Source organism: Tasmannia lanceolata, unplaced genomic scaffold, assembly GCF_043159265.1.
Source record: "Tasmannia lanceolata isolate RefF3 unplaced genomic scaffold, GAP_Taslan_0.1 ptg000018l, whole genome shotgun sequence".
NCBI classification, from domain to species: domain Eukaryota; kingdom Viridiplantae; phylum Streptophyta; class Magnoliopsida; order Canellales; family Winteraceae; genus Tasmannia; species Tasmannia lanceolata.
Genome location: NW_027518695.1, coordinates 71,372,963 through 71,385,727, shown reverse-complemented (window position 1 = coordinate 71,385,727; position 12,765 = coordinate 71,372,963). Strand labels below are relative to the sequence as shown.

The following is a 12,765-nucleotide window of genomic DNA, read 5'->3' as shown; positions in this document are numbered from 1 at the left end:
AGACGGGTCCAATATGAGGGTAAGTAAGCCTCCTAAAGGGGGAACTCTCTAAATGAGACCAGGCTTGTCTCCAAACAGGGACTCGGTAAATGAGGCAAAGCCTGTCTCCTATGGACAAACTCTCTACCAAACTAAAAAGGACTCTTAGAAGGGAGGCTCTAAGTAACAAGGCTTGTCTCCGAGGGAGAAACACCTTAATGAGACAAGGCATGTCTCCTAGTGCAACTCATTATCGAGACCACAGTGATCTCCTAAACAAAAGGTTCCTCTATCTAAAAGATATCTAAGAGACTTAGAAAGTCTCCTAAATAAAAGAGGGGGGCGTTACTAGGACTGAGCAAGTCCCCTAAGGATGGGCTTGGGCTATCGCCTTCATCGCCCTAGTGATGAAAGAAAGCTAATGAATAAGGTTACATGACCAACACGACTGGGAAAGTCTGCCAAAGAAGAGAGAGGAATGCTTTTCGGACTAAGCAAGTCCCCTAAAAGGCTGGAAAGAGGATAAGGCTATGAGAATTAGCTAGTCTCCTAAAAAAAAAAAAAAAAAAAAAAAAAAAAAAAAAAGACTAATACGAGACTAAAATAATCTCTCGATAAGGAGGCCCATGGCCAGCGCCAATTAACAACCAGCTTTTGAAGATAAACTGGACCCTCTCAGCATAATGGGGATTTGTAATCTTTCGCTCATTATAGCAGAGTAAAAACACCCATTATAGTCCAACCCATTCCATGCAGAGCATAATGAGAAATAGCCGGATCAAATAGTGCAAGTTACTATGCTACAGATATATTGTAAAAGCCCTCAGCAAACCAGATTCAGATCTGCACTGCTCTGATATATTACCTCATCATAATTACAAAATATATGCGAACAGAGGAAGTGAAAAAGCTCATCATTCTTGGATGAGGAATGCTGTAATGCACTTTACCATCACCTCCAGTTTTGAACAGCAATTAGCAGGGTCTTCCACAGTTGCTCTTGCTCCTATCTGTCTTCATTATGGAATGAGGTAATGATCTCAATCCTCTCTTGAATTTCAGCAATTATATTAGCAATTTAGCATCTTCCAGGTCCATTAACTTCATCTTTTGCCTAGGTCTTAACATTGGATGACTCTTCTATAGAAACATCAGAATTTTGCATGAGTTCTAAGTTGCTAGATCTTATTTCCTTCTTGCCGTATGCAAGACTATCTCACGATTGATCCATAGTAGAAATCGATTGGTTGATCAAGTTTCTAGGCCGGGTTGAAACAACTAGTTGATATCCTAGCATGGACGACTATAGAAGACAACAGCTATGTACCCTTTATCTCAACCAAAAAGATAATAATAAAGCAGGCAACCTATAGGATAATAGCTATGTACAGATAATAGAATATAAGATGCTACACTTTATCGCTTCCTTCTTGAAAATGGAGATATAGAATCTCAAGGATATAACTATAAAAAAACTTGAAGGTTGTTTAGTTAATGATCATGTATCAATGAACACTCAACAGGCTATTTCTTATTAAGGACACGAACTTGAGTTCTATTCCTGAGATGACTGTTATGACACAATATGCTATTGCCTTATGAAATATCCACAAAGAATTTCACAAGAAATTATAAAAGATTTTAGAGAATTCCACAAGAAATTATTGATCAAAACAACTTTCAACAACATGATGGCCTAGACTTAAATTGTATATCAAACCTTTCATCAACATATCAGCAGTCATGCACATTCACACAAGATAAATTGAATGCACATCATCCACATGTCCAGATTACCAAAATATCTAAATAAAAGAATATCTGACTAGATTATCTGGGTATAAGAACATGCCAGTAACCTTCATTTCAGCAGGTATTGAGCGAACCAAAGTAATTTGCAAACAATAAATTTCTCAAACACCAATGAACGATGAAAAACTGTTCTTATCTCCTTCAAGTGATAAGGCATTCACATCATTTGTTAAGCATTCAAACAACCACAAGCTACCTAACCAGTCCTATTTTCTTTATTACAAAAATTAGCATCACCTAATAATAACAGATAAACTTAAAATCATTTCATATATCAACATCATTTCATCAAAATAAGAGATTACAACAGGAATTAATATACTAATTTTAAATCCAGAATTAAAGAAAGAAAGAATATTACCCGACTGAAATTGATCAAAATTAACGATGAAATTCTCTAAAATAAGAAATCCGTGAACAAATTTGCAGAAACAATGAAATCCACTAGATTTCACTATTTTGATCAGACAAACAAATTGCTAACAGGTAGATCGAAGCTTGAAATAATGGAACGAGCTAAATCTAAACCAGAAGATAACCAGTTTTATGATCCAGCAACACAATTTTACAGAAAAATTAGCAAGGTTTAGTATTCTTAGCCTAGATTTATGATCGGGAGGTTAAGCTAGGGTTTAAAAATTCTCAGATCTATGATTACATGGCGAGAAAACAGAGCTTGAGATGAAGCTAGCTTTGAAAATTAAGAAAAATAAGAGAATTAACAGATCCAATGATTAATCCAAGGAACATACAAGATTTAAAAGAGAATTGGTCAGATCTAAGGTTTCAAATGTAGAAAATTGGGAAAAATAATAGATCAGGGTTGGACCGGATCTCAGGCGAGATCAATAATAAATTTGATTTTCCAGAACCAGATCTACTCTCTCCCTCTCTTTTAATCTCTCTCAAATCTCTTAACTAGGGTTTTGAACAAGAATAAGAATAGAACTAAATCATTTAGTAGAAAAAAAAAATAAAAAAGTATCTGACCTGAGAAGAAGAATTTCACCGGAAAATGGTTAGAGATCTGCCGGAATATGACCGGAGCTTGATCGGAGGATGATCGGAATCTGTCCAATCGGAAAAATGATCGGAAAATCAAGGTGCTCGGAAATTTAGGGTTTCGGACAAAGAGTTTTAGACCCAGCTCCTTCTCTCTTTCTTAGATCTGAGATATATCGGTGACCACGATCCGATCGGAAAATCGATCGGAGAAAACAAATACGGAAATCTCGATCTTCCTCTCTTTCTGCCTTCCACGATAATGATTTTCTCTCCTTTCTTTGCTTTGGATCGGAGGAGGAATTTCCGACAAACGATCGGAGGAAGGATTTCCGGCGAGTGGCCGGAGAAAGACAATCGGAGAAAAGAAAAACCCGGCCTCTCTGCTCTCGCTCTCTCTTTTCTCTTTTTTTCAACGAGAATGAACAGTGTTTTTGATTTTTCTGATTTTTTTTATATATAAAAAAAAATATGCTGTTGATAACGGCACTACTCTTACGGATAAGGCGCGCGAATTTGTAAGCGCACCTCCGCCGCTTTGTCTTATTAGACAAAAGGCAAAACTTCAGCTATTTTACAAAAAGACACCCCCCTGTGCGGATAATTTGCCCCCCTTCTACATTTACACAACGACACTGACTTGGTCCGTTCGCAGGGCAAACCAACTCGGATTTCGACGAAATTTTACAGGGACCTATGGGGGACCCTAACCTAGCTTAGGGTGCAATTTGAGGCCCTAACTCACTGGTTTGGCGAGGTTTCGCACCAGCGACACGAACTTGGGTCCGGTCAAAATGGGGTGTCTACACATGGCAAGAAAAAGGTCTATCTGAAAGAGAAGGTGATGAGGAAGGCAAGACTATTTGGGGATTGAGGCTCAAGGCTACTCTTGATAGATCCAGGAGATTGATTGAAGAATATTCTGAAGTGCTTCTTCAAATTTTTCCACATAAAGTCGAGAAGCTGGGGAAAGCTCTTGGAATTCCTGAGAACAGTGTTGGGATTTTCTCGTCCCCGGAACGACTCAGGGAACCCTTGTACAGGAGCTGCCTCACCTGTCTTATCTTAATGTTAGGGCCCGGCAAGAAAAGGTTGTCTTTGTGACATGTGAAGATGATGATAAGAGGTCAGTCACTTCTGATTTTTTTTCTTTCTTATGGTGCTTTATTTGCTGTTAGGAATGTGCTTGTGTTCTTGTGGTTATTTGTGTATGTCTTACCATCCATTGAATTGAACATGATCTCAGGGTAAAATAATTATGATGACATGCATCACAATAGCTCTAGTTCATCTTCGTTCTTAGTTGTTTTGGATCCATTTTTTGTAGTTACAATGATGCGTCTCATAGATTACTTGAATATTTGAAGAAAATTTGCTTTGTAAATTTGCATGTTATGTAGAACTGATATGCCCTGTAGGAATTCATGTTTAAATTGAATTATTTGCCTTAAGGAATTATCGGGCGATGAAGGTGATATCCCAAGCCCATCTTTTAGGGACCTGCTCGGTCATAGTAGCACTCCCCTCTTTTGTTTAGTAGGCTTACCCAGCCTTTTAGATGTTTTAATCACATTTAGAACCCTTCCCTCATTGCAAGGGCAATGATAAGGTTACTTGGAGCCCCATAGGAGACATGATTTGTCTCATTTGTTTTAGGCGTGTCTTTTCCTTTTGACATGTTTTTATCTGATTGGCATTCCACTCGTTTGTGATCATGCTAGTTTACTTGTTTGTGACCGCGCTGGTGTACCTGTTTGTGAGCACGCTAGTTTACTTGTTTGTGAATCACACCTGTTTACTTGTTTAGCATCTTTATTTCGGAATATGTTTCGAACTACGTTGGCTTGATCCTCTTTCAAGAGGTACGTAGTGCAGCTTGGGATCCACATCCCCAGGTCCAGCCAAACCTTTAAAAGTAAATTTGTCAAACCTTCCAAAAATACAAAAAACTTCTTCAAAACCTTTTCAAAAGATCTTCCCCTAGAGTTAGGAGTTTGTCCTAGATATTTGGGGTGTTTTAGAGTTAGGAGTCCGTCTTGATTTGTATTGATATGGTATGTCCTGTCGTGTGAGTGTCCCTAGAGTTAGGAGGCCTCGAGTCGATCGGTTAGACATTTAGTCGAACCGATGGCTAGACTAGGGAGCATATAGTCAGCCCATGGTTTTCCTTAGGTTGCACAGCCTAGTTACACATAGGATGTAGGACCTACCTGCATTAGCTTAAGGCTAATCAACTGGCATTATTTAGGACATATAGAGAATCCTAAAAATTACAATTCACTTGAATTTAAGCAGTCATATAAAAAGCTTTAAAAAAAATCAATCGAGTCTAGTGGATCGAGTCTAGGATAGTAGTTCTAGATGGTTAGGCATCGTAGTTTAGAATAGAGCATCGAACTACGTTGACTCCGATTCTTCCCGAGGCCGGGATACGTAGCAGCTGAGATGGATGGCCATCTTGGTCCGAGTCAAGTCGCATTAGAGTTAGGATTTGTCTTGTCCTGTCATATATATAGGATTGATTTGTGCTTTATGTTTTGATGTGTCTTCTTACTTTCTTGTACTGACACTATACCTTTAGCTGTAGCCTGCATGTGTATGTCCACCAGAACTTAGACACCCATTAGGCATGTCACTCATAACCTAGCTTTGCTTAGGTGACACATTTTTTGTTTCATTTTGTGTATGCTTATTTCTTTATCCTCAGGAAATGCATGCTTAGGTAGACGATTCCTAAGAATTGTTCCTATTTCATATGATTTTTACCCAAAATTCTTTGGATTTAATAATAAATGGCATAAGAGACCAAATGCTTGCACTCGGACGAATTGGAGGCGCTCTTCGGACCTTCTCCATTCGTAATCAGGCACGAACCCATTCATTTCTGGTTATCCGTGGTATACAGAGCATATTTTTTTTAGGGATCCATGACCGTATACCATGGATGGCGACTCTGAGTTTTGTTTTTGTTTCGAGAGTTCCTTGGTAGAGCTCTCCTTCACGTGTGGATGATCTAAGAGGCCGCTGGGGGCTCGTCCCCCACCTTTCTCCCGGATCGGGGTCCACAGTTGTAGATCACATTGGTGCTAAGACAACATTGCTTGGATTAAGGCCAAAGGAGATCTCATTGGACCACATCATCGAAGTCCAAGACAAATGAAGACTTGAAGAAGCGCATTGAAGATTGAAGTCAATTTAGATTGTAAAAGATCCAATCTTAATTTAGATTTTAAGAGGCATAATTAAGTTAATCTCACACACCCTAAATGTTTAAGAGATTGCCTTTGTGGTGTTCCAACACCTTGGAACCCTCATAGCAATCCCAACTTGGTGTAAAGTTGGAAGCCTAAAAACATGAATTGAAAAACTGCTTGACATGGGCTTCTCGGAACTCCGAGAGAATTCTCGGAGCTCCGACCTCGGAACTCCGAGACATTCCTCGGAGCTCCGAGAAAAGGTCCAGTAGACATTTTCTCAATTCTGTTTGTATTCCCGGAACTCCGAGATTTTTTCTCGGAACTCCGAGAACACTATAATGGTCGGATTTTTAGCCGTTGGGAATTTTTCAGGAATTACAGCAATGCCCTTGAACGGTCATATTTGGCTTTTCCTATATATGGGCATTCCAAACATTCTAACAAAGAACCCAAACACTCTAAAACTATACTTGAACATCCTAAGAGTGATCAATGCTTGTTTTTGTCTCTCATCCTCTAAGATTAGGATTTGGATCTATAGGCTCAATTTGTACATCTTCTACAAAGTTGTAAACCCTTGTGAGGGATTGTTTTTTGTTCTTTCTTTCTTATTCAAGAACTTGTATCGGGCGAGTGTTCGGAGAAGCGTAGCCCACTCTCCGCGGTGAAGATCGCCACCAAGGTTAAAGGCGGTTGGAATTGTAATCGGAATTGATCTTCGCCGAAGTTAAGAAGATCACATAGTGAAGCCATCAACGGGTTTGGTTGGTGGAGTGGAGTAGGCCTCCCTTTTTGAGGACCGAACCACTTTAAATCTCGGGTGCAATCTCTCTTACTCTTGCTCTTAATTTGCATTTGCACTTTAGATTTAACTTGTGTGCTTGAATTTCATTGTTGATCTCTTAATCTTTCATAATTGGGTTTGAGTTTTCAAAAGGTTAAAACTTGGCAGAAACCTAATTAATATTCACTCCTCATAGTTGCCATCTCGGGACCACCCTTGGAATTTCAATTACTCTATAATGGGAATTAAAACCATGAGCGCCATCTGAAGCATAGCAATTTTACGATCTATAACAAGAAACTGCTTAAATCAAAGTAATTCCAAGACACGTTCAATGACAATCCAAATCTACCGAAAATTAAATCTACAAAAATGCTAGAACTTTTCTTTAGGTTTTCTTGAGATAAATCTTCAATGCAACATTAAAATAAATCTCTGCATTCTAACATAAACCTGTGACATTCATAATCAGATAGGAAACACGAAAACTGCAGGAGATTGATAAGTCAAAAATTAAAGGGAAAAAAAGTATATGCAAATTTACCAGATCACAGTTATTTCTCTCAAAATCAAGGATCTTGATAGCGACAACCTCGTTGAATGGAATACAGAGGGCGCGAAGAACAGAGGCACTAACACCTTGCCCTACCTCCTCCAAGAGCTTCTAATCCTCAGCACGGATCGGATATTTCTTCCTCTCCATAACTTCCGCCTCTTCGGGGATCGATTTAACAGAATTCAGCTTCTTCATGCCGGAGAAAATCACAGTTACCTAAATCTTCTGCAATCTGCCCTTGTCTCCTCGATCTCACCACCTAAAACCACAAAATCGATGAATCTAAGAACAGAAACAAGATTATGAGAGATTTGAAATCAGAGATCTTCTCCATTGGATTAGGGGAAAAAAGAAGTAAGAACAGATCACGTGATATACTTACTATTAATAGATGAAAAACGGATCGAATCAGATCAGATCGGTGAGATTAAAAAGTCTTGAATTTTCAGAGCGCTGTTTTTTAATCTGCGGCTGTTAATGGCGAAAATGGAAGGGCAGAAAAAAGAAAAAGAATGGGGAAAGAAGAGCCAAGAAAAAAGAGGAAGGGTTTCGGAGGTTTCCCGATTTGTTCTCGTTAAAGAGTATATAGACCGGGACTTTCGGATCGTCGCTCGAAGCGAACGAAGCATTTGTATACATAAAAGCGCGCCACATGGAGTAAAATTAGCAGTTCTTATATTTTTTTGTTTTTCACTTTCCTTTCAATATCAACTTGCCTTATATAGTGGGCGGTGGTAAATTCGCACCCACTGTAGGATAATTCGCTCCACTGTAAACATTAAAAAGCATTAAAGTCTGCCACAAATGACATAACTCAACTAAAGTGGTGTGGATTATCCTACAGTGAAATATGTTACATTCATGGGTACAAGACACCATCCCTAACTCGGAACACATGAGAGAGGGAGATTCAAAACTTAGAATAGACTCCGGACAGAGCACTAAACCTAAGAGTTCAAACATAAGAAGGAAACACTGTGAATTAAAAACTATGATAACAGAACAAGGGTATAACACAAGTTGCAACAAAAACTATCATAACCTAAAACCTCTTGATTCACAATACAAATGCATACGGCCAGAAACTTATTTGTTTCGTAATCCTGTGAGTACTAGTTTGGCACTAGATCGCCTAATTGAAATTGTGGACATAAATGGCGGCATTAAAAAATTAAAAAAATAAATAAAAACATGTTCCAATTCTAACCGTCATAATATATTCTAGTAACATTAGAGGCAAACTGACCATGAAATATACAGGCCAAATGTTGTAACCTGCAGAATTACTCTATAACGGGAATTAAAACCATGAACGCCATCTGAAGCATAGCAATTTTACGATCTATACCAAGAAACTGCTCAAATCAAAGTAATTCCAAGACACGTTCAACGACAATCCAAATCTACCGAAAATTAAATCTACAGAAATGCTAGAACTTTTTTTAAGGTTTTCTTGAGATAAATCTTCAATGCAACATTAAAATAAATCTCTGAATTCTAACATAAACCTGTGACATTCATAATCAGATAGGAAACATTAAAACTGCAGGAGATTGATAAGTCGAAAATTAAAGGGGAAAAAAGTATATGCAAATTTACCAGATCACAGTTATTTCTCTCGAAATCAAGGATCTTGATAGCGACAACCTCGTTCAATGGAATACAGAGGGCGCGAAGAACAGAGGCACTAACACCTTGCCCTACCTCCTCCAAGAGCTTATAATCCTCAGCACGGATCTAATATATCTTCCTCTCCATTACGTCCGCCTCTTCGCGGATCGATTTAACAGAATTCAGCTTCTTCATGCCGGAGAAAATCACAGTTACCTAAATCTTCTGCAATCTGCCCTTGTCTCCTCGATCTCACCACCTAAAACCACAAAATCGATGAATCTAAGAATAGAAACAAGATTATGAGAGATTTGAAATCAGAGATCTTCTCCATTGGATTAGCGGAAAAAAAAAGTAAGAACAGATCACGTGATATACTTACTATCAATAGACGAAAAACGGATCGAATCGGATCAGATCGGAGAGATTAAAAAGTCATGAATTTTCAGAGCGCTTTTTTTTAATCTGCGGCTGTTAATGGCGGAAATCGAAGGGCAGAAAAAAGAAATAGAAAAAGAGAAAAAGAAAGGGGAAAGAAGAGCCAAGAAAAAAGAGGAAGGGTTTCGGAGGTTTCCCGATTTGTTCTCGTGAAAGAGTATATAGACCGGGACTTTCGGATCGTCGCTCGAAGCGAACGAAGCATTTGTATACAAAAAGCGCGCCACATGGAGTAAAATTAGCAGTACTTATATTTTTTTGTTTTTCACTTTCTTTTCAATATCTACTTGCCTTATATAGTGGGCGGTGGTAAATTCGCACCCACTGTAGGATAATTCGCTCCACTGTAAATGTTAAAAAGCATTAAAGTCAGCCACAAATGACATAACTCAACTAAAGTGGTGCGAATTATCCTACAGTGAAATATGTTACATTCATGGGTACAAGACACCATCCCTAACTCGGAACACATGAGAGAGGGAGATTCAAAACTTAGAATAGACTCCGGACATAGTACTAAAGCTAAGAGTTTAAACATAAGAAAGAAACTCTGTGAATTAAAAACTATGATAACAGAACAAGGGTATAACACAAGTTGCAACAAAAACTATCATAACCTAAAACCTCTTGATTCACAATTACAAATGCATACGGCCAGAAACTTATTTGTTTCGTAATCTTGTGAGTACTAGTTTGATACTAGATCGCCTAATTGAAATTGTGGACCTAAATGGCAGCGTTAAAAAATTAAGAAAAAAAACATGTTCCAATTCTAACCGTCATAATTAATTCTATTAACATTAGAGGCAAACTGACCATGAAATATACAGGCCAAATGTTGTAACATGCAGAATTACTCTATAACGGGAATTAAAACCATGAGCGCCATCTGAAGCATAGCAATTTTACGATCTATAACAAGAAACTGCTCAAATCAAAGTAATTCCAAGACACGTTCAATGACAATCCAAATCTACCGAAAATTAAATCTACAGAAATGCTAGAACTTTTCTTTAGGATTTCTTGAGATAAATCTTCAATGCAACATTAAAATAAATCTCTGAATTCTAACATAAACCTGTGACATTCATAATCAGATAGGAAACACGAAAACTGCAGGAGATTGATAGGTCGAAAATTAAAGGGAAAAAAAAGTATATGCAAATTTACCAGATCACAGTTATTTCTCTCGAAATCAAGGATCTTGATAGCGACAACCTCGTTGAATGGAATAGAGAGGGCGCGAAGAACTGAGGCACTAACACCTTGCCCTACCTCCTCCAAGTGCTTATAATCCTCAGCACGGATCGGATATTTCTTCCTCTCCATGACTTCCGCCTCTTCGCGGATCGATTTAACAGAATTCGGCTTCTTCATGCCGGAGAAAATCACAGTTACCTAAATCTGCTGCAATCTGCCCTTGTCTCCTCGATCTCACCACCTAAAACCACAAAATCGATGAATCTAAGAACAGAAACAAGATTATGAGATATTTGAAATCAGAGATCTTCTCCATTGGATTCGCGAAAAAAAAAGGTAAGAACAGATCAAGTGATATACTTACTATTAATAGACGAAAAACGGATCGAATCGGATCAGATCGGAGAGATTAAAAAGTCATGAATTTTCAGAGCGCTTTTTTTTAATCTGCGGCTGTTAATGGCGGAAATCGAAGGGCAGAAAAAAGAAATAGAAAAAAAGAAAAAGAAAGGGGAAAGAAGAGCCAAGAAAAAAGAGGAAGGGTTTCGGAGGTTTCCCGATTTGTTCTCGTGAAAGAGTATATAGACCGGGACTTTCGGATCGTCGCTCGAAGCGAACGAAGCATTTGTATACAAAAACCGCGCCACATGGAGTAAAATTAGCAGTTCTTATATTTTTTTGTTTTTCACTTTCCTTTCAATTTCTACTTGCCTTATATAGTGGGCGGTGGTAAATTCGCACCCACTGTAGGATAATTCGCTCCACTGTAAACATTAAAAAGCATTAAAGTCTGCCACAAATAACATAACTCAACTAAAGTGGTGCGAATTATCCTACAGTGAAATATGTTACATTCATGGGTACAAGACACGATCCCTTACTCGGAACACATGAAAGTGGGAGACTCAAAACTTAGAATAGACTCCGGACAGAGCACTAAACCTAAGAGTTCAAACATAAGAAAGAAACACTGTGAATTAAAAACTAAGATAACAGAACAAGGGTATAACACAAGTTGCAACAAAAACTATCATAACCTAAAACCTCTTGATTCACAATTACAAATGCATACGGCCAGAAACTTATTTGTTTCGTAATCCTGTGAGTACTAGTTTGGCACTAGATCGCCTAATTGAAAATGTGGACATAAATGGCTGCATTAAAAAATTAATGATCAATTACCAATGGGGGACAAAAATTAGGTGGAATTATCAACAGGACCCATGCTTTTCAGAAATTATCAACGAGGGACAAAATAGGTCTTGTCATTAAAAGCTTGACGAAAATGCCCTTTTCTTAAGCAATACGTTTTGCTTTTCCACTTTTCCCTCTTCTCTCTTCTTTTCCTCTTTTTTTTTTTACTTTTTCATTTTCAACTTTGTTTTTTTTACCTTACCAGTCATCTTCTTCATCATTTAGCCACCATTGGAGGCGGGAAAACTTGAAAATTTGAAACGTGAGTTCATTCCCATCTATCTCTCAATATCTAGGTTTTGTTTTTCATTTATTTTAGGGTTTTCCATATCTCCTTCTCCCTTTCAATGGAGAATGAGGAAGATGAATCGTACGGTAGAAAGAAAAAAACGTGAAAATGAATGGGTGAAAAAAAACAGGAAGTAAAAACGTGTTCATAAGGGACTTGATAAGCCCATTCGGAATTTGGTAACCCCATTTTGATACTAGATAACCCCAACTCCAGTGACTTGAGAACCCCCTTCCAAAACTCCAGTACCCTTGGGCAATTTTAAGGGACTTGATAAGCCCATTCGTAAATTGGTAACCCTATTTTGATACTAGATAACCCCAATCCCAAATACTTGAAAACCCCTTTCCAAAACTATAGTGCTATCGGCCAATTTTTAGGAACTTGATAAGCCCATTCGGAAATTGGTAACCCCATTTTGATACTTGATAACCCCAATCCTATAGACTTGAAAACCCACTTCCAAAACTCCAGTACCCTCGGCCAATTTTCAAGGACTTGATAAGCCCATTCAGAAATCGGTAACCCCATTTTTGATATTAAATAACCCCAATCCCAGAGACTTGAAATCCCCCTTCCAAAACTCTAGTATCCTTGGCCAATTTTCAGGGACTTGATCACCCCATTCGAAAATTAGTAACCCCATTTTTTATACTAGATAACCCCATTCCTAGAGACTTGAAAACCCTCTTCCAAAACTCCA

The 12,765-nt window shown here is 38.2% G+C and overlaps 1 long non-coding RNA gene across 1 annotated transcript in view; it reads right to left on the bottom strand.

Moving 5' to 3' along the window:
* The window catches only part of LOC143851912 (uncharacterized), a 60,684-nt gene extending 51,493 nt beyond the window's left edge, over nucleotides 1–9,191 (bottom strand). Inside the window, exons 1-2 of the long non-coding RNA XR_013236560.1 lie at nucleotides 8,930–9,191; nucleotides 7,319–7,589 (exon numbers count right to left, since the gene is read on the bottom strand). This is a non-coding gene — a long non-coding RNA (uncharacterized LOC143851912). The remainder of the gene's footprint in view (nucleotides 1–7,318; nucleotides 7,590–8,929) is intronic.
* Nucleotides 9,192–12,765: the final 3,574 nt, after the last annotated feature.